Below are 5,026 nucleotides of genomic sequence, written 5' to 3'. Positions count from 1 at the left end.
TGAAGGCTGCTTCAGCTGCTTTAGCTGCTCTGGCTGCGACAGCACTGACAGCCTGCAGGCTGAGAACGTGCTTCAGAGGAACCGAGGTCTCTGCCTGTGTTTTTTATTTTCGCCATCTCCTCATCCCTCTTTCAAGGACCCCCAACTCGACTGGAGCTGGTCTCCGGCACTACATAACAATTTTATTCTCAGTTCCAAAATGCTCTCTTTTTTTCTTTTTGGAAAGGTTCTCAAAATATCTCTGAATCAACAGAAAGTTTTCATCTAAATTTTTCATAACTAAAAGCCCCATTTAGGTGGTTTCCCCAGAAGAAACAGAATGCTCCAAACATAAGCCTTAGGAGAAATGAATTAAGCCTACATTTTAAGCATGTCTGGTTGTTTCACTCACTGATTCTATTAAAGCACATCCAAGTGTCCACTACATGTCAGGCAAAGTGCCTGGCACTGAGGGTGCAAGGTGAAAATCTCTATCCTCTGATGGAGGTTGGCAGGAGGAGTGGAAACAGACATGGAAACTAGCAACTATGATACAGCAAGGTAACAGTTACAAGGGGTAGACAAGGTGTATTAATCCCTTTCTGCTGCTTATAACAAAACACATGGAACTGAGTAATTTGTAAGAAAACAAAATTTATTGTTTACAGTTTCAGAGGCTAGGAAGTCCAAAGTCCAGGAAACCCATCTGGTTGTGAGGGTCTTGGTGGTGGCAACAGTGACCCAGGTGTCTCACATGGCAGAAAATGGAGGAGCAAAGAGAGACTAACCTCTCATGTACTATTTTTTTAAAGCCCTCAGAACCATGGGCATGACCACCATTCTTAATCCGTTCACTATGGCATGGTCTTACAATCTAATCACCTCTTCAAGGCCCCAACTTTCAATTACCATAATAGGATTTCCCACCCTCAACAGTTACAGTGGGAATTAAGCTTCTAATATATGAACTTTGGGGACACAATTCAATCAATCCACAGCACAGGGTGTCAAATAAGCATATGGCTAAGGACACCCCAAACCAGTCTGGATGGTCAGGGAAGGCTAACAAGGACATCTCTAGGCTGAAAGGTAAATAGTATCCCAGACACTGGGGGGGTCTGGGAAGGTCCTCATGGTGAGATGCATGGCATGCAGTGATGATGCAAAGGTCAAGAGTTTATGAAAACTATCTTTAGTGTTTTCCACTATTAAACATAGTGATGGCTGCTGGTTTGATGCAAAAAATAAAACTGTGTTAAGGAGATTTTTTTTCTATTTTACTAGAGGTTTTTTAAAATCAGTGATCGAAGTACAATTTTGTCAAATGTCACTTCACATTACTCTTTATAAGATAAAGAGACCTGCTTTATCCAATAATTGAACAATACCTAGTATTTGAATGGAAAAGGTAAAAGTATTATTCGGACACCACTGGGTGTCTTATAATGCAATTCTGACATTAAATTACCCAGAGTTAATGCCAGACCCCACTGGCTAAAGGCAAAGTCCTCCACAGGATAGCCCCCACTACAGATACCAGCCACAACTCTCAGGAACCAGCCACACTTCTGACCAAAAAGCTACAATTCAGAGGTTCCCAAGACCCTTCAGGCTAATTCATGAGAACTCTCAGAACTCACTGAAAGCACTACACTTAACTAAAGTTTTATTATAAAGGAGACACACAGGGTGAGGCCTCGGAGGCTGCCAGACACAGAGCATCCATGCTCTCTCCTCTTGGAATCCAGGCACACCACCCTCCCAGCCCATCAGTGAGTTTACAACCAGGAAGCTCTTATTAGGCTTTCATTATGTAGACATGATTAATTAAGTCACTGGATACACGACTGAACTTAAGTTCCAGTCCCCAACTGCTCCCTAGAGATTTGGCTGGCTCCAAGCTCCAACCCTAGGGGCCCAACAGGAGTCACCTCATTAGCATAAAAAAGGACTCTGATCACTCAGGAAATCCCAAGGGATTCTGAAAATCTATGCCAGAACCCAGGGACAAAGATCAGATATATTCTTTATTATACTATAAGTATCAATAGAAAATCACTTAAAACTAATAAAGAGTTCACAAAAAGGCCAAACATGAAAGAAACTAATAAAAATCAAGGCACTTCTTTTATACTAAAAGAAACCAGTAAACAAACAGAGCAATTAAAAGGTCCTACTTATAATAGCAAGAAAATGTATAAAATATATTAGTGTAAACTTAGTGAGAAATGTGGCATAAGTTCCAGAGGCTGCAGGAGAAAGTCAGGGAAAAAAAGGAGCATGAGGTTGGGTTTGGGGAGAGGAACCAGATGACTCCAGGGCTAACTTTCAGAATGGTGACTAAAGACGGCAGGGGTGAGCGTCATGTGGGATCAACTGGATTCAAGTGTCCAGCACACCTTGGGTATGAATATGAGGGTGCAAGATGATGCCCACAGATTTGATAATACTAGAAGGCTTATGGTACACCTGTGCTTGGGCACTGCAGCCATGCTGAGACTCTGGCTGTAGTCACTGAACAAGAAGTCTATTTGAGTCACCACTAAATCTGTCATCCACATTCTGACTCTGAGAAAGGAGGATAGAGAAGAAGATGGTTACACAGATCAAAGTAAACCACCAAGGCCAGTTGAAAACAATTAGCAGTGAGAAAACTTAAGTCTAAATTTTTGTTTACATTAATTTCATCTCCTGTAACCTTGTAATAGAGTTTAAATTTATTTGTATTTACAACTGATTCAAAAAGAAAGTTTAAATTTGGTTGGCAAAGCAAAATAAGAGGAGGGGTGATTTTTGAAAGGTCATCACTGGCATGGTTTATTCACTTATTTATCTACCATCACCATCTAGTGGAGAAAACCCTGAATTTCAGACAGAAGGAATTCAGGAAATAATACTAGAGGGCCTACTGTGTGCCAGGTGCGAAACATTTTCACATTTCTAAGTTCATCTAATTCTCACGACACACTGTGAAGTCGGAATAATTAATCCTCTTTTAGATTTGGAAACTGAGTCTGAGAAGTTAAGTAGCTTGCTCAAGGTCACACTGTGGCCAACTCAAACCCAGATTCTTGAAGTCTAACTCCAGTGGCATTTTCATCTCATAGTACATCCAAACGGCTCAACTCTGTTCACATACGTGGCCGAGGGAGTAAAATATACATACATAACATAGAGAATTCTTTGTATTTTTTCGTTTTTCTTATTTTCCTTATTTATATACTACATGTGGGTAAAGCACATGTATAAAAAGGAAACAGGATTGTAATACAAATGTGTTGTATCTTTTAATTTTTACTCCATATTACATACTATTTTCTCATAACAAATACTTTTGAAAACATGTATTAAGTAACAATAAAGATGGACACAGAATCACATCAATATGTAAGTACACAGTGTAATCTTTAAAAAGGTGCTACAATACTAACAATGATTATCCATGAGTTTATTTACCATAAGTTTTTTTTTTTTTGCCAGCTGGCTGGTATGGGAATCCAAACCTTTGACCTTGGTGCTTCAACACTGTGCCTCATCCAGCTCAGCTAACTGGCCAACCCAATGAGTATGTATTATTTACAGAAAAGAAATTTTAGGCCGTACGCTATTTAAAAAAAAAAAAAAGACATTCAAAAAACTTCAGTTGCCTACTTTGTTATTATTCGAACATTTTTTGCATGGGTTAAGGATGACCATGTGTCCATATACAAGAGTACTTCAAAAAGTCTGTGGAAAAGTAGAATTAAAAGATAATACAAATCTTTTCATAAATTTTTTGAAGACCCCTCACCATATTTCTATAAATGTTCAAAATCAGTGTAGTCTATTACATATCCAAATTTAGAAACACTTTTCTTCAAAACTTGTTTTGAGGACAGCTCTAGACTCTTTTCAAAGAAATACTTGCTTCTGTGATGTTCCTGGGGTGGTCACTTTGGGAGACAAACAAAAAACTGTAATAAAAGCTCATGATCCTCTATTTTTTGCACAATTTCAAGCTGTATGATGGTCAAAGAAATATATGTTAACTTAACTCATGTTTCTTTAGCTTTTCTATTAATCTTATTTTGGGGCCTAAGATTTCTAGTTAGGAAAACTCAAGACCATCAAAAACTCAGATTTCACTCCTTGTACAATCGCAGGAGGTTGGGACACATACTATACAGCCAGTTTTAACTTTGAAAATGCGTCCTGTGTCCTTTCTTTGTGTGACTATCCTTTCTCTAACTCTAGTTTTCGTAAAATCATCTCAATATGAAGAGGCTCACAAAATCCTTAACGCGCTTGCTCTTAGATAACTTTCAACGAGATGCTCTTGTGCAGGAGATTAAATGAAAACTCCATTTTTGCCAAATTTCAGAAAAGCCTTCACCCTCCCTCAATTCATTTTCCTCTTCTGATGACCAAAAATGCATGTTTAAGATACATTTTTTAAAGAGGGAGGTTTATAGAAAAGCAGAAAATAAAATCACAGAAAATAGTAATACATCCAAAGATGCAGAATACCATCTTAAATTTTAATGATGTTTTCCCCATTATGGTGGGCATGTTTTGTCCCTACTACAACGCGATTTTAAATGGTTACCCACCATCATTTCGTTGTTATGGAGACAGAACGCCGCCGTCAGTTCTCAATTTGCAACTATTATATGGCAGACAAGAGAAAAGGCCCTTGGCTAAAAAGCCAACACATCTAACAGGGGACAGGGGTTTGGGGGGGTCCCTTTATTTACCTGTGTCCACTACTGAGGTGAACGTTTTTCTCGTGCGTACTTGTTTGTTTTTTCTGTCGTTCAGGTCCTCTGTCCAGTCTTCTGTTGGAGCCTGGTGGGGGTTTTCCCCCAATTTCCCTTCCATTACGAGCAACCCGCCGCAGCCTCCTCGCGCTGCTCCCCACGCCCGTTAGGCTCCCCGGAAGGGAAGAGCCTGGAAAGCCGTTCTCCACGCCGCAATCCCGTCGCGTGGCTCAAGGCTCCTCCCGGGCGTCGCGGTCCACGAAATTCCAGCAGCTGCGCTCTTTCCGGCCCTCCCCCCTCCCCCCTCCCCC

General features: G+C 40.2%; 1 protein-coding gene across 2 annotated transcripts in view; it reads right to left on the bottom strand.

The window, feature by feature from the left end:
• Positions 1-5,015, bottom strand: part of MYLK4 (myosin light chain kinase family, member 4) — a 90,501-nt gene extending 85,486 nt beyond the window's left edge. For both annotated transcript variants that reach the window (XM_008580401.1, XM_008580399.1), the window contains exon 1: positions 4,713-5,015. The gene's annotated coding sequence lies outside the window, so the exon portion shown is untranslated. The remainder of the gene's footprint in view (positions 1-4,712) is intronic.
• Positions 5,016-5,026: the final 11 nt, after the last annotated feature.

This window comes from Galeopterus variegatus, unplaced genomic scaffold, assembly GCF_000696425.1.
Source record: "Galeopterus variegatus unplaced genomic scaffold, G_variegatus-3.0.2 Scaffold2077, whole genome shotgun sequence".
NCBI lineage: Eukaryota > Metazoa > Chordata > Mammalia > Dermoptera > Cynocephalidae > Galeopterus > Galeopterus variegatus.
The sequence above is the reverse complement of the archived record's forward strand: the minus strand, read 5'-3'. Positions and strand labels throughout refer to the sequence as shown.